Source organism: Ovis canadensis, chromosome 24, assembly GCF_042477335.2.
Source record: "Ovis canadensis isolate MfBH-ARS-UI-01 breed Bighorn chromosome 24, ARS-UI_OviCan_v2, whole genome shotgun sequence".
NCBI classification, from domain to species: domain Eukaryota; kingdom Metazoa; phylum Chordata; class Mammalia; order Artiodactyla; family Bovidae; genus Ovis; species Ovis canadensis.
The window spans coordinates 49,617,548-49,634,096 of NC_091268.1; the positions used below are offsets into that span (position 1 = coordinate 49,617,548).

At 50.1% G+C, this 16,549-nt stretch overlaps 1 protein-coding gene and 1 non-coding gene across 5 annotated transcripts in view; one reads left to right on the forward strand and one right to left on the reverse strand.

The window, feature by feature from the left end:
- Window positions 1-791: 791 nt before the first annotated feature.
- Window positions 792-864, reverse strand: TRNAG-UCC (transfer RNA glycine (anticodon UCC)). Its single transcript has one exon. It is a non-coding gene; the product is annotated as a tRNA-Gly (tRNA).
- A 5,002-nt stretch (window positions 865-5,866) lies between these two features.
- DTX2 (deltex E3 ubiquitin ligase 2) overlaps window positions 5,867-16,549 on the forward strand; it is a 34,487-nt gene continuing 23,804 nt past the window's right edge. For 2 of the 4 annotated variants that reach the window (XM_069571332.1, XM_069571334.1), the window contains exon 1: window positions 5,867-6,036. The gene's annotated coding sequence lies outside the window, so the exon portion shown is untranslated. Of the gene's footprint in view, window positions 6,037-7,184; window positions 7,350-16,549 lie in introns of all 4 variants that reach the window. The other 2 variants (XM_069571335.1, XM_069571333.1) reach the window with 2 other exon arrangements.

Below are 16,549 nucleotides of genomic sequence, written 5' to 3' on the forward strand. Positions count from 1 at the left end.
TTTACAATCAAAACAATAACTGTGGAGTGGGGGCCAGAGGTCAAGTGTGATTGCTTAGATTTAAAACAAACGTCTCCAATGTATTAACTCTGAGTACACATTAGTTATTTCAGACTGGCAGCAAGGGAACTAGTGAGGACAAAGCAATTCATCAAGTCGTGTTCCAAGCGACTGGGACTTACATAAGACAATGCTTTCGGTGGGGACAGCTTCCCACCTCAGGGCTGCAAAGCCATCATGCTCTTGTGGGCTGTGTAGATCACACCTGGATCCTGAGCCAGCACCATTGCCCAGAGATGCCAAGTGCTGCCTATTAATCAGAAATAATGAGCAAGGCAGCTGTGGCTTCTAATCACACAAGCCCTCCGGAGTATCAGATGCAGGCCAATTAGCTGAGGCACCAGGCAACAAAATTCTGCCTTCCCAAGCAAAACATCAGAAAGGGCTTGATCCCCTCAGCGGCATCCCTGGGCTCCAGTGTCTTGCCTTTTCCCAGGTTTACGTTGATCTTTTCTTGCTCCAGGGTGAGCTGGAGGCTGGTTCCAGGGTTGGAGCTTTCGGAAGCAGTAAACGCTGACACCTGGAGTGGGGTTGAAGGACTTTATCTTTTTGGCCACATCACGTGACATGTGAGATCTTAGTTCCCTGCCAGGGGTTGAACCTGGTTGCCTCCTGGAGTAGACGGTCAGAGTCTTAATGACTGCACCACACGGAAAGTCCGACCATTAATTAATTTATTTTTAGGCTATTTTATTTCTTTTGGCCACACCCCATGGCATGTGGGCTCTTAGTTCCCCAAGCAGGGATCGAACCTGCACCCCCTCCATTGGAAGTGCAAAGTCTTAACCACTGGACCATTAGGAAAGGTCCCCTTATCCCGACTTTATTTTTTAATCTAAGTTCCTTTGGCCACCACCACTCCCCCGTCTATGGGCACCTCTTTCTCGGGCCACATCATTCGTTCTCAGTTGCTGTGTGCGTGTGTGCTAAGTTGCTTTGATCGTGTCCGACTCTGTGCGACCCCGTGGACTGCAGCCAATCTCCTCTGTCGATGGGATTCCCCAGGCAAGAATAATGGAGCGGGTTGCCACGCCTTCCTCCAGGGGATCTTCTTGACCCAGGGATCGAACCTCCATCTCTTATGTCTCCTGCACTGGCAGGCGAGTTCTTTACCACTAGTACCACCTGGGAAACCCCTCCGTTGCTTAGGAATCCTCAAAGGTCCGTAGGTTGCGCAAATGCCGGTCTTTGAGACATTAGAAAAAAAAAGTCTTTCCTTCTGGGCAGATGATTAAGGACAGAGCCTCTGCCAGGAATGTTTCAGCTCCCACAGGGCATACCTAACCTACCCTACTGTGTGTGTGTGGGGGGGGGCAGTCTCATATTTTTGTGATAGAAAAAATTAGCATTGAATATTGCCATTTCCACTTCCAGGGGATATTCCTAACCCAGGGATCAAACCGTGTCTCCTGTGTCTCCTGCATTACAGGCAGATTCTTTACCGCTGAACTATCAGGGAAGCCCAACTATATAGTAAATAAAATAAAAATCTTCAGCTCATCTGTTACCTTCTTAGAGCATCTTAGGTTTCCTTCCAGAAAAATCTCTGCTGACAAGCCTGTGTGTGCATTTTAAATACACACACACACACACGCACACACACACACACACACACCAGTATTCACTGCAGCACTGTCTACAGTATCCAGGACAGAGAAGCAACCTAGCTGTCTGTTCACTGACAGAGGAATGGATAAATATGTGGTTCCCATTTACAGTGGAATAGTGTGCTCTGTGTTCAGGCATTCAGTTGTGTCCTAACTTTTGGAGCCCTTTGGACTGTAGCCTGCCAGGCTCCTCTGTCCATGGGATTTTTCAGGTAAGAATATTGGAGTGGGTTGCCATTTTCTCCTCCAGGGGATCTTCCCAACCGAGGGATCAAACCAGCATGGCTTGCATCTCCTGCAATGCAGGCAGATTCTTTACCCACCAAGCCATTAGGAAAGCCCAGTTGAATATTACTCAGCCATAAAAAAGAATGAAATAATGCCATTTGCAACATGGATGGACCCAGAGATTGTCATACTGAGGTAGGTAGGTCAGACAAAGACAAATATATGATATAGCTTACATGTAGAATCTAAAAAATGGCACTAAGGAACTTATTTATAAAACAAAAATGGAGTCACAGATGTAGAAAACAAACATGGTTATATGGGGAGGGGGTGGAGGGGGGCGTAAATTGGGAGATTGGGATTGACATATACACACTAGCATATATAAAATAGATAGCTAATAACCTACTGCATAACGCAGGGAACTCAATACTCTGTAATGACCTGTATGGGAAAAGAATCTGAAAAGAATGAATATATGTATACGAATAGCTGATTCACTTTGGTGTGTACCTGCGACTAACAAGACGTTGTAAATCAACTACACACCAATAAACACACACACACACACAAATAAGTACCTACTCTACTATAACCCTCTGCTCTGAAAGTTCCTTTTTTTTTCACATTTGAATAGAAAATGTATCATTTTCTTTTTCCAAGTGTTTTCTTTTTCTATCAGGGGAAAAAAAAGAGAAATCTTAAGGACAGTTGTCACTTGCTGCCAAATTGAGGGTTGTCTTTCTCTGGTGGTTTAGTCTCTTAAGTTGCATCTGACTCTTGTAACCCCACGGACTGTAGCCTGCCAGGCTCCTCTGTCCATGGGATTCTTCAGGCAAGAATACTGGAGTAGGTTGCCATTTCCTTCTCCATGAAGCTCCTTTTTTACTTGACATTAGATCTCAGCTACCAGTTCCGTCAGCACCTGTGAGTCTTCCTCATCCTTTCTATCTAGCATCCCAGGGTCATTTAACCAGCTTCCTTCTGCTGCGTGTATTGGTTTCAAGTTCAGTTTGCAAGTGGTACATCCAGTTTCCCTCATTTCCAGCTTCTCGAGGGACATCTTGCTGTGACCTCAGGACACAGCACACTCACTTTTTCCTGCCTAAAAACTCAGAGTCCCTGTCCCCTCTTCTCCCTCTTGCTGCTGCCCTATTTTGCCTCTTTCACAACTGGAACTCTTCATTTTTCCCCAAATAAAAATAGTCTTTCCTTTCAGGTTATAAAAATGGAAACTATTCACTGGGACACACTCAAATGCTACAGGAAAAGTACAAAGAAAGTGACTATCACCTGCCATTCCCGCCTTTCGGAGGTCACTGGGTTGGCCCGCATCCTCCAAAGTGCACGCGGCCACGGGCATCCTTATGTAAGTGGCGTCATCCCCCCTGTGGGGCTTTATCCTCGATGGTCCTCTCAATCCCCCCTCCCATGTGTGGAACACAAAGATGGCTCTTGGAAGAGCCGCCTGTACACCCAGGCGTTCCTAACCTCCATGACCTCAGATCCTGTCTCTCAGTGGAAACCGCTGTGCAGTCACCAATGGCCTTTCTGTGCTAAGTCAGAAGTTTGGGACTTTTCTGGAATGTCAGCCGGTTGACTGAAAAATGAGGGAGCCCCAGATAGGGAAGCAGGAGCCCTGGGTTCTGGATGGGCTCCCCTCCCAGGGACCAGCAGGTTGGGCCTCTCAGAACTGCCATCACTGAGCACCCCCTTCATGGGACCCTTCTCTTGGATCTAAGCCATCATGCTCACCCCATGTCCCCAGGTCCAGCCTCTTCCCCGGACATTTCTGCCTCTCATCTGTTCTTCAGGAGTCAGCATTCCTCAGGGAATACCCTGGCAGTCCAGTGGCTAGGACCCCCCACAGTCCTGGAAGCTGTGGGACGGGGTCCCAAAAAAATGGGAATAACATCCATCTCGTTGAGAGGATTCACGGAGGTGACGCATGTCCAGTGCTCAGCACCTGCTAGGTGCCTTAGACGTCCTGCGGATGATTATGGCTGAGGTGACCGAGGCTCTGAGAGGGGAAGGGAAGCGTCCTATTCTAACCTGTAGCCACTTCAGGCATCTAGTATAAATCGCAGGTAAATCGTTACCCTTCATTCCTCTATGGAGAGCTGGCTGTGTGCATAACTGGCTCATTCCCAGGCTCAAGACTGGTGTCCTCTAAGTCAGCTCCTGGGTGATAAGTCAGCTCTGGGTCCTGGCCTAGAGTACCAGAAACTAGGCCTGCTGCAGGCACTCTTTCTCTTCCTTCACTAGCTTTTGATTAGATTATGTAAAGATATTCAATTAGAGTCCAAGATTTAGAGGACTCTGAACCCCCTGGAACTGTATGTAAAAATATCTGTGTGTATACGTATGAATACATCTGAGCATTTTTCTGGGAACAACTTTCTTTAGCTTTGTAAAGGAAGTCTGTGATCCAAAAGATTAGTCATTAGCCTGGTTTAAGCCTCATCACTTTTGACCTGGACTATAGCCTAAGCCTCCAAACTGGTCTCCCCACTCCTTTCTCAATCCTCCACCCACCACAAGGGTACACTTCTAAAGTGCAATGCTGCTTCTCTTTCCCCTGCTTAAATCCTTCCATTGACTCCAGTGGACTAAATTTCTTGCGTGATATTTAGTGTCCTTCATAATCTCACCCAGCCATTTCCCCATATCCTGCCACACCCTAATCCATTTTCTCTGTCCTCACCCCGTCCATGTACCTATTCTCTGCCTTGGCTACACAGAACATTTCATTGCTTTCTGAATGCATCAGGCACTTTCTCATCTCTCATCCTTTGCAAAAGTTTCCCTGTATTCCATTTGACAAACCCATACTCAGGCTTCAAAATCCAATTCTAGTATAACCTCCTTTGCAATGTCTTCCTGACATCCCCTCTTCCTGCAATTAGGCACCCCTTCTATGCTCTTACGCCTTTATCACATTTATCGCACTAGATTGCAGTTGCGTGTTTAAGTGTTTGTCACCCAAGTAGGTACAAAGCTCTTTTTTTTCTTGGAAGAAAACCTATGACCGGGCTTCCCTGATGGCTCAGTGGATAGGAACCCGCCTTCCTATGCAGGAGACACGGGTTTGATCCCTGATCTGGGAAGATCCCACAAGCCGTGGGGCAACGAAGTGGCTGCACCAGAACCATCGAGGCTGGGCTCTACAGCCGAGGAGCCGCAACTACGGAGCCCACGTGCCGCAGCTGCTGAAGCCCGCACACACTAGAGCCTGTGCTCCGCAACAAGAGAAGCCGCTGGAATGAGAAGCCCACGCACCACAACTAGAGAGGAGCCCCCGCTTGCCACAACTAGAGCAAAGCCCAGGTGCCAACAAAGACCCAGCACAGCCAAAAATAAATACAGAAATAAAATTATATAAAAAAAAAACCTATGACCAACTAGGCAGCATATTAAAAAGGAAAGACATTACTTTGCCGACAAAGTCGGTCTAGTCAAAGCTATGGTTTTTCCAGTAGTCACGTATGGATGTGAGAATTGGACTATAAACAAAGCTGAGCGCTGAAGAATTGATGCTTTTGAACTGTGGTGTTGGAGAAGACTCTTGAGAGTCCCTTGGGCAGCAAGGAGATCAAACTAGTCAATCCTAAAGGAAATCAGTCCTGAACATTCATTGGAGGGACTGATGCTGAAGCTGAAGCTTCAATACTTTGGCCACCTGATGCGAAGAGCTGACTCACTGAAAAGACCCAGATGCTGGGAAAGATTGAAGGCGGGAGGAGAAGGGGGACAGAGGATGAGATGGTTGGATGACATCACTGACTCAATGAACATGAGTCTGAGTAAACTCCGGGAGTTGGTGATGGACAGGGAAGCCTGGCGTGCTGCAGTCCATGGGATCACCAAGAGTCGGACACGACTGAGCAACTGAGCTGAACTGAACAGGTGCACATTGGGCTCGGCCCCGCCCCTGCTGCCCCGCCGGAACTACGTTTCCCAGAAGGCCCAGCGTCTTGGGCATGCGTACTGGAACCCGAGGAAGCTGCGACGCCGAGTTTCACTCAGGCTGCCTCCTCGTTAGAGTGGGAGCTACGGCCGGAGCAGTGCCCAGGCCGAAGTGGAGCTTCAGTCTGAGCGCGGCGGTGTCCTCCAGCCGCCTGCCTCGCTCTCTTCAGTCTCGGTGAGAGGGGCGGCCCGGGCCACCTGCTCGTCGCCTAGGGCTGGGGTCCCGGGGACGCGGGGGAGACCGAGCCGAGCTGGGGCCGGAAGGGGGCGGGCGTGGGCGTGAGGGACGGTTGGGCCGGGCTGGAGAGGCGCTCCGGGCTGAGGTCCCAGGGGGCTTGCGGGGACCGGCCTCCGGGTGGAGGTCCCCGAGGGCGGGAGTTGAGGGGATTGAGAGACGCTCGCAGAGCTTTAGGACCGGTCGGGGTGGGGAGCGGGAACGCCGAAGGGCTGGCGAGGGGAGCGGCGCAGACCCTGAGAGTTTGGCCCGTCGGAAGGAGAGTACCCTTTCCCACAGGATCCGGGAGGCGGCGGCGGGGCCACCGGGCTGCCCTAGTGAGGGTGTGGGTCCTGCTGGGATCTGCTTCCCGGTGGGCGGCTCGCTGGAGCCGGGGGCTGTACTTCTGAGGAGTTCGCTTAACTAACTCCGCTTTCTTCTTCTCAAGTGCGGTCCGCCTTCCAGGAAGTGCCACTTTTGTGGGAGCCTGGCTCACTTTTGCGGGGTGCCAGTAGCTTACGCTGTGAAGAGGACTTAGACTTCCCTCCCCCTTTGCCCCCGAAACTACCCTTTCTCAAGTCAGCTACTGTCCTCCACACTGGTTCCTCTTCCCTCCCTAAGTGCCAGTAGCAGTGGAAATAGTGTGTGCATAGACGCTTGGCCGCTTAAGAAACTCAAAATATTTCTGCATGCCATGTAGCTCGTCTAGAGTTGTAGAAGGTGGTCTTTCTGGTAATCAGGCTTTACTTAAACCATCAGGGTAACTATAGCTAGGCTTCTTGTTCATTTACTGTGTGACCTTGGCAAACTTTTATGTTCTGTAGTTTGTTGATTTCTTGGAGGCTCACAAAGCAAACTGGCTTACAAAATCCTTTCAGGCCTTTCTATGGAAGGGCTTTTTTTTTTTTCCTTCCCCTAACTAGCCCCTTGATTATTGAGTGGGCAGAGGGAGACTACTGTACCTTCTGCTGTGCCCAGGCTGTTGGAAAATAAATCTGGTGGTTTCCAGTCCCCAGCCACAGCACACAGACCCAACATCTGTGCATTCGTTTTCACTAACTGCTGTTTCCCAATTTAAAACTCGATCGTCTTCTTCCTTGTTGGCAAAGGTGCCTTGGAATTTGTGTCGCTGAGTCAGCAAGCCTTTCAGATTTGCCCGGTTTTTGTTGTTTGCGTTTTCTATCAAGATGGGAATCCACACAAGTCATTCCTCCTAAGGATCTGGTATCTTCATCAAGAAGGCACGGTTTGTGCCAGCTTTCCACAGAGAAAAGGTGAGAGCCACGGGGACTTCACGTCGCTGCCTTTCCAATCTGGTTTTCAGTAGAGAAAGTGTGGACTGGGGAGGGGGAAATTTGAGGTCCCCAAGATGAAAGTGAGCCCTGGGAGTGGATTGTTGATTGCCTCTTGTCTCAGATAAATTCAGGTGGCTTCTTGCCAACAGCTTCTCCTGTTTAACCAGTCTTAGAAGCTACTTTCTGTTTTCACACATGCATTATGGGATGAAGGACACGAGTCAGGATTTCTGCATTGGAAATTTTAATTTCCTTGGTCACTTGAGCCTTTACTGGGTGCTTCCTTTTTGTCAGGCCCCCTGCTCGGTGCTGAGGGTGCAGTGACCAGCCACAAAAACTCTGTCTTCCAGGAGCTCATTGTTTGGTGGGAAAGATAAAGAAACCATAGACAGCGACAAGGTGTTGTCGGTGTGATACATATGGAGGAGTGGGTAATCACAGGGCAGAGCCCCCCCCATCCCACCCCTACCCTTGCGCAGGAGGGAAGGTCCAGAAGGCTTCAAGAACGTGAGAGCCAAAGTGAATTGTGAAGGAGTAGGACCCAGGAAGTAGGGGACGAAGCCAGGCAGAGGAGTCAGTAAATGCAAAGTTGTGAAGAGACCCGGCATGTCTGGGTCATTGTAAGTGTGACTCCAGTGTGGCTGGGGCAACGGGATGGCTACATGGCCGAGAAGCCTGGAAAGGTGGGCAGAAGGTTGAGTGTGGGGGCTTTTGCCTGTCATGCCAAGACTTGGGGGATTTTAGCAGGAGAATTCCAGGAAGGGCCTTGCTAAATGAGCACCCTGGCTAGAAAGCATGGAATGGATTGGATTGGATCGTTCTCCTTGTGACTGTTTCCTTACATCACCCCAGCTTCTAGTAGAGGGAGGTAGACAGGGAAGTTTGTGCTCTGGCTGTTCCTGGGCTTGTCAGAGAGAGAGAACGGCCAGAGAGAACTGTGGAGGACAGATGCAATGCTGTAGAAGTTGATGAGAGGGGATTTTCTCACAAGAGGGCACAGCACGGCATCCTGGAGGTGTTTAACTGGGTGGCCAAGTGGGTAGGGTGCCGGGTAAAGTTGAAGCAGAGTTGGGGAAACTGGATGTATATGGGGTAGTGGGTCGTTACTTAAACTTTCTGGAAGGAGCTGGGGAGGGGGAAGTGTAGATGGAAGAGGGGGTACTGGAGGGAGGTGTGCCAGCAGATAGTGTTGACAGTGAGGGACCGGGCTGATGGACTTTCCCCGTGAGCCACGGAATGTGAACGTTGTTTCTAGACCTTGAAGGGAGGTGTGGAAGAGAGGGGCAGGACTGTACTTCAGGAAGCTCCGCCTCGCCCCTGTCTCTGAGGTGGTTGAGAAGGAGAGACAAGTGTGAGAAGCCAGATGAGAGCGAGTGCTCATCAAGGTGAGAGGCTGACAGGTCCCAGCCAAGTGCTCACAGTGGGGGCTGAGGAGGCAAGAGCAAGCCAGGGCAGCTGCTGGGCTGTGGGGAGAAGCTGGAGGAGGGGCAGCCCAGAGCCAAGGAATCCAGGAGGAAAGAGAGAGAAGCAAGGAAGGTGAGTTTGGCTTCAGACATATTGGAGGTACCTAAGAGACAGCAGGAATGGAGCCACGGATGAAGCGTCTCTCATTCATTCCACGTGTGCCCAGGAAGTTGTGTGCCAGGGTTTGTGCTCAGCACCCGGAGATGAATTAAACAGTCACCTCTGTGGGTTTGTTTTAATATTCACCTCAGATAAACAGAGAACTGGATTGCTCCACACTGATCACCCATTCACACATGGCCTACTTTTATTTATTTCCTAAGTTTCTTTTTAATGAGTGTTGTAAGTTCCTGCATTTCATCCATCCACAACAAAAGCTGGGATCTTGAGACAGAATACATATCCAGTGTTTGATCTTTCTTCCCATTCCCATCCTGAGATATCCATTATCCCTTTGCTTTCATTTTTATCTAGTTTTATGGTACCTGGGTATTCCTAAGGAACCTAAAAACATATTGCTACAATTTGTCCGTAGTATTGCATATCACTTGGTTCATTTGTCTTGAATATTGAATAATAGTCCATGGTGTGAACAAACCAGTTTCTGCATCTGATCTTCCATTGATGAGTGCCTGGTAGTCTCCAGGTTTTTGCTGCTGAGAGAGAGCTGTTCTGAACACTTCTATACATGTTCCCTGTTGCACCTACTCAAGAGGTTTTCTTGGGTGTGAACTGAGGGGTGGTGCTTTGCTGGATCATAGGGTAAATAAATATTCAACTTCCATAGCTGTTGCCAGACTCTTTTCTGAAGTGGTTATATGAGTTTGCCCTTGTACACTTCCACACTTGCTCCACACTCTTGCCAACACTTGATATAGGCTGATTTTTTTTTTTTTTTTTTGCCAATGGAATGGATATAAAATGGGATCTTTGGGATCATGGTTTCTATGTCACCAAACCCTAATGTCAAGCATCTCTACATGAGTTTATTGGCATGTGTTTCTGTAAATTATATCTTCTGCCAATTTTTCTGCGGGGTTCTTGGCATTAAAAAAAAAAGATTTGTAAGAGTTTATGTATGCTTGATTTTAATCTTTTGTGCTTATTGCACATATCTTTTTCCAGCTTGTAACTTTCTGTTTTCTTTAAGGCACGTTTTGTTGAACAACCATTCTTGATTTTAACACAGTGAAATGTATTTTTTCATTTATAGTCAGCGTTCTGTGTCTCCTTTGAAAAATCTTTTCCTAACCGTAATCCTTGCCTGTAAGGAGCCCATGCCCCACTGGAGGGGACAAGTAGATAATTGCACTCAGATGTCACATGGACATTGGCGGTTAGATGTGGCCGCTTCTCCCTGCAGGGCAGGAGTGGGTCTAGGAAAGATTTCACAGGGAATTAAGAGATGAGTGAATGGACAGGTAGAGTGGACACTGTGGGTGGGAGGGGGCGGGCATGAAACAGCCTGATCAGTTCTGGGCTGTCCTTGGGGTTGCTGATGGCTGGACCAGGGATGCGGGCAGGGTATCTGAAGAAAGACCTGGACGATCAGCGCGCGTGGGATTACTGAAGCGGTGCGAACAGGCAAGAGAGTCACGGGGGAGTGCAGCGAGGAGAGGCAGACCAGGGCCTGATTGCCCGATGCAGGAAAGGTGTGGCTCTGGGAAGCAGTTGGGCTTTCCCGAGGAGGCCCGGGCCACATTGCCACCAGCGTGCTCTCAGGTGCTGTGTTTCACCCTCGGGTGTTGGGCGAAGCCCTTCGTGTCTGCAGAGTGCAGGCGTGCCGCAGGGGAGGCTCGCCAGAGCCATAAGCATTCTCCCAGTTTTTAAAAGAGAAACGGGTTCCGAGAAGTACTTCTCAACTATCCGGACGGTGAGAGCATAGCTTGGCTGGCAAGCCATAGCTCACGGGCCAAGTCAGCCCACAGCCTGTTTTTGTAAATAAAGTTTTATTGGGACACAACCACATGAGTTAGTTTACACGTGGCCCATTACTGTTTTCACACTGCAGAGTTGAGTAGTTGCAACAGACACCTTATGTTCTGCCAAGCCTACAATAGGTACCTTCTGGCCCTTTACAGAAAAGGTTTGCTGGCCCCGCCCTGGGGAGTCATAGTAACTGGTAACCTTGAGAGCGGTACCGGCCACCGCAGCGGTACAGCTTGTTGCTAGCTGGATAATGAATCTGGGTCAGCCCTGCAAACGTTGCCAGGTTTTCTGGTTTTCAAGAGAAGCTGGAAATCTGGATTGATTGACTGATTTATCCTAATTTTAAAACATTGGCTCAATCTGTAAAATTTACAAACTGTAGTAGGCTGAGCAGACACATCTGGCAGGCTGATTTGCCCACATCAACTTCTCCCTCTGCAAACTGATTTGGGAAACCTGTGACTGGGTTTCCCATGTAGCTCAGCTGGTAAAGAATCCTCCTACAATGCAGGAGACCCCGGTTCGATTCCTGAGTTGGGAAGTTCCCCTGGAGAAGGGATCAGCTACCCTCTCCAGTATTCTTGGGCTTCCCTGGTGGCTCAGATGGTAAAGAATCCACCTGCAATGCGGGAGACCTGGGATCGATCACTGGGTTGGGAAGATGCCCTGGAGGAGGGCATGGCAACCCAGTCCAGTGCTCTTGCCTGGAGAATCCCCAGGGATGGAGGAGCCTTGTGGGCTACAGTCCATGGGGTCACAGAGTCGGTCGCGACTGAGCTGCTGAACACAGCACAGCACGTACCTGTGACTTCTCAGGCAACTTGCTTATCTTTTTCCTCAGTTTTCTCATTTATAAAACAGAGATAATACCCTGTCCAGTATTGTAAAGATTAAGTGAGAACACTTAGAAGATACTTAGCCAGCACTAGCCTGGTATACATAGTAAGCTCTTGTTGCTGGCCACTGTGCCTGCCATTGCTTCCTCGGCTCCCACATTCTGGCCTCAGGGTAGGCCTGGGAACCAGGGCTCAGCCCACTGATGACCTGTGGGTGGTCAGTTTGCTCCTGGCCAAAGAAGGGGCAGCAGGTTCTTGGTGCTGGTGGAGGAGGTTGTCCATGGAGCAACTGTTGGTCACTGGGGCCCACCCTCTGGATACTGTGTGGCTTTCTGAACCCCATTTGGGATAGTCTGCTCAGACCTGCCTTTGGAGGCCCAGACAGGCACAAGCCAGGAGAGGAGCTGTCATTTCCGTCTTGCAGCCCCAGTGTGCAAGGGACAACTCAAGTGTTAGTCCTTCCATCCTTCAGGAGCCTAGTAAGGTCTGAGTGGCACTTGATGGAGCCATCCCTTGTCTAAACCAAAGCCCTACCTTGCAGTGCTCCTGTTGTAATAATCCAGGTCCTTGGATGGTGTGTTTTTTGCACTTTCTGGGAACTCAGGGGTGGGGTGTGTGTCTCTCGGCAAGGAGGCACCATGGTGCTTTGACAGGCCTGTTAATGAAACCCCGTTGGGACGGGAGTGGCCGTCTAAAGTCAGGATGGTAGGTTAACAGCGGTGGGGGTTTAGTTCCTATTTACGATCTTTTGAAAGTTGTGGGCATTGTAGAGGTTTGTTTCTGATAACAGAAGTAAAACTTTCCCACTTTAAAAAATGGGAAAAGTTCAGAAGTTAAACAGAAGGTCTCCTGCAGTTTCTCCACTCAAAGGCAGTGGTTGTTAGCATTTGGGTACATTTCTACTGAGTTTTCTCTCTGCTTCTCTTTACCAAGTTAAAGTAGTGCTGTGGGGAATAGCTTTATGTTGACGTTTTCCTCTAATCTCCTTAGATAGATTTCTTAATGATTGGGTCAAAGCAAGTGATGGCCTCACCATGGGGCATGCAGGATCTTAGTTTCCTGACCAGGGATTGAACTTGCGCCCTCTGCAGTGGAAGCATGGAGTCTTAACCACTGGACCACCAAGGAAGTCCCCTGAGTGAACATTTTTAAACCTCTTGATACATATTACCAGACTGTTTTCTGGAAGGGGTTTATCCTTCCCAGCAGTGTGACTTCTCCGTGTACTCTTGTAGGACTGTGTATTGAAATTAAGTTATTTTTATGGCTTTGAGAGGCAGAAAAATAATACTCCATTGTGTTAAAAACAACACGTCTAGCAAAGGAGAACATTTCTTTGATATGTCTTTGCACAGGATTCGACTTTCCCAGGTCCATGGGAATGCTTTCTGACAGTGCCCGGGTGGCCAGCTGCCCATAACAGGTTTTTCAAGGTCATGCTTTGGTTACTGGTCATGCTTACCGTGTCAGCTGGTGGAGTGTGGAGTTGCAGGCCCGTGCTTCTGGGAAAGCACCCGAAAGAGAGGCAGCTTAGAAAATAGGGCTTAAGGTCACCCAGTCTCACTGGTCTCCAACCCGTGCCCCTCAGATGCCTCTGTCCTGCACAGCAGCTTCCTGGGCCTCTCGGAGTCGGAAATAGAGGGCACCTTCTGTGGTAGAGCACCCCACGTTTTTACATTTTGTGTTATTGATGGGAGGTGTACGGTCACATTTGGAAAAGGGTACTGCTGTTTATAGAAGGCTTGAAAACCCATCTAACCCCCTGAGCAGTTGAGCCCAGGAGAGGGGCTGTGACTGTCCCAGGATCATTGCGTGTGCCCACTCAGGCTTGGGCTAGGCCGCTTCGTATTTCAGTGGGACTCAAGGGGGAGGAAATGGGTCGTCACATGTTGGCACATTGATAATCCCTCAGTCTGGGCACCAGTTTAAAACCACGCTCGGGGCCTTTTTCCTGGAGGCCTCAACTGTAAGGGGATCCACTCGTGTGGCTCCCTGACTTGGAGGCCCACAATTAGGCGGGATGAGTTTCACTCGGATTCCTGTGTCAGCTCAGATCTTGTTCTAAAGCTTTCCTAAATCCCCTAGGAATAGAAGGACTCTCAGACACACGTAACTCTTCTCTTTTGTGTCAAACACCTCTCTGGTAGAACAGCAGGGTCCTGCTGTGCCTTGGGACCAGGGGCCGGGAAGGGGTTGGTTGTGGCTAAATCTGAGGGAAGAATGCAAGGGAAGGCAGGATGGTTTTTCTTGTGGTCAAGTTGTTAATACATTTTTTAAAGATAATTCTGGTCCGATCATCGTAAGTAATATGATCGTTGTAGAACATCTGCCAGTATAGAGAGAAGTAAAGAACATATATCCCATACTCAACTCCATCGCCCCTAGTAACATGTCAAGATTTGTTCCTTCCAACCTTTTGAAAATTCGCTTATATAAGGTAGAAAGAACATGGGCTTCATGGTGTCACAGACTGGCCACCTGACCTTGAATACATTTTTTATTTCTTTTGGCCTCAGTTCCTGCGTCTGTAAAATGGGGATAATTTCTACCTTCAGGGGTGATTGAGGGTTGAGAGAGCAGGATGACAGGACACTGGGCAGAGTGCCTGCCTTGCAGTAGACGTTCAGTAAACGGGGCACCTGCCTACCTGAGAGCACAGTGTGCGTGCTTACATACCCTGTGTGTTTTATTTGTCAGGAGAGTTATCCTAAGTCTGAAAGCCTTTTAAAGACTCACATTCCATCATTGGGGTGTACCATAATTTATTTCAGAATTCCCTTACTCCATTATTGTAAAGTATTTAGGTGGCCCCCAGACTGAGGCTTTTTTTCCCATGGCCAATTAGAATAATAGTTTTCATAATTAAGAGCACCCTAAATAGCCCCATCATTAAGAGCCAAAACAAATTAGGTTTTTGAACTGCGGCTTGGGAGTGGTTGAGGCTGTAACAGAGAATGGGTGCCTTGACTGGCTGCTGTGTGTGTGTAACTGCTGCCTTTGAGGGGGAACAGCAGTGGGCATCCTGGGCCTCGCCCCAGGCCCGCCCCAGGCCCCTGGAGTGAAAGGTGCTCCTCCCTTGTTGTGTGTGTTTCAGCCCCTCTAGGATTTGGGGTGTTTGAAGAACTGTAGCTCCAGCTTTGGGTCAGCCTCGGCTCTGCCCTCTGGGAGTTCCCATTAGGATGGTGTGGGAGGGGGGACAGACTCTGAAACCAATCAGTGTGGTCCGGTTCAGATAAGCAGGATATGCGGTGAGGACGCACAGGAGGGTGGAGTCAGCATTTTCTGGCAAGCACCTGGTCGGAGGGCTCGGAAAGGGGCTCTGGCTGAGCCTGGAAAAATGGGCAAGTTTGCTGGGGGCTCAGATGCGGAGAGGATGGGACTCGGGACATGGGCAGCAGGGTCCACGGCTGGGAGGTGGGAATCGGCTCCAGATATTTTGGGACTTGCTGGGATTTGATGCAGCTGGACAAAAAGTGGAGGCCTTGTATTAGTGGGGACAGCGGCCGGTCACGGAGGGGCCGTGAGCTGGGTCTTTCTCATCTCTGGGTCTCCAGGACCCTGCCAGCCTGGACTGTGGTGTGCCTGCAGTCTGCAACTCTAGCTGAGGTTCTCAAGTGGAATTCTCAGGCTGTTTGGCAGACTTCTCCAAGTCGGTTCACCTGGGGATGTGTGGACATGCTGGAGCATACCGCGTGTGCTGGTAACTGGGAGGCTCCCCCTCTGGCTGAAAAATGAGTGATGCCTGTCAGGAGGTGCTGGGGGAAAGTCTGGGCTCAGGAGTAATTGGCCCCGAAACCAGTCCTGTGATTTGTACCTGGATGTCGTTCCAGGGACCTCTAATTGCAGGCGCTGAGCTAATAAACCCTCTAGCCATCTCAAGGGCATCCCGTGTCTGGTTCTTCAGGGCGGGAGGTGTGCATCTGTTGAAGTGGTTGCAGCTCAGGGGCAGGCCTGGCTCCCCCAGGTGTGCTCAGAGTTATCTCTGGCCTGACTCACCGCCTGTGCTCTCAGGTAGCACGGTGCCGCCCTGGGCCACCGCTCCTCCCCCAGACTCGAGGGGTAGGCAGGGATGGGATGGAGGGGTCAGGGAAAGGGAGGGAGGCCAGGCCTGTTGATACCTGCTGGTGCCTTGGCACACCTGTCCGTCTGAGCCCCTGAGGAGTGCACTTAGAGTAGAGGGTGGTGTGGCCGTGTCCACGGGAAGTCAGGCTGGGAGGGGCTGGCCACCTTCATCAAAAGACAAGTGGAGCACCGCGAATAAGCCGTGTGTGGGCGCCAGAGCCCATGCCCCTTCCTTTCCACGTGCTGCCCCAGGGTCTGCCTTCCTCGTGGCGCAGATGGTCTCAGCCTTCTTACAGAAACCCTGCTGGAGCACAGTCTCAGGGACAGCAGTGGAAGCCCAGGGTCCCGGCCTCATTAGTGGCCACGTAAGCAAGTTTCTGAAACTTCCAGGGCCTCAGTTTCCTCCTCTGCTAAGTGGGAACAAAATTCGATGCCTGTGCTTAAGGGGGTTGTGTGGGAACTGGAGCAGATCCCGTAACTGGGACCCTCTTGGCACCAGGGCCCTCCGTGGACATCACAGCTGAAGGTGCTCACGGCTTGAGACGCAGGCTCCTCTTTCCCTCCCCTTCTTGCCTGCTCCTCTCCTCCCTAAGTGGGGCCTGAAAGCGGAGCTCGATGTAGAGCGCAGACTGAGCTTTCCTTGCTGAGAGAAAGGGCATGAGCTCGGGTTGATCTGGGTCTGCACTCTGCTGTCACTCAGCACTGTATGTGTGGCCTTCAGTAATGCCTTGACTTCTTGGAGCCTTAGTTTCCTGTCCATAAAGTGGGAGAAATACCGCCTTGACAGTGTTCCACTTAACTGAGACGAGTCCCTCTGGTGTTTGTCACTGAACGTCGGCCCCGTTCCCCTCGCACCCCTGGAGCTGGTGCTCTGGGCACTGCCACCCT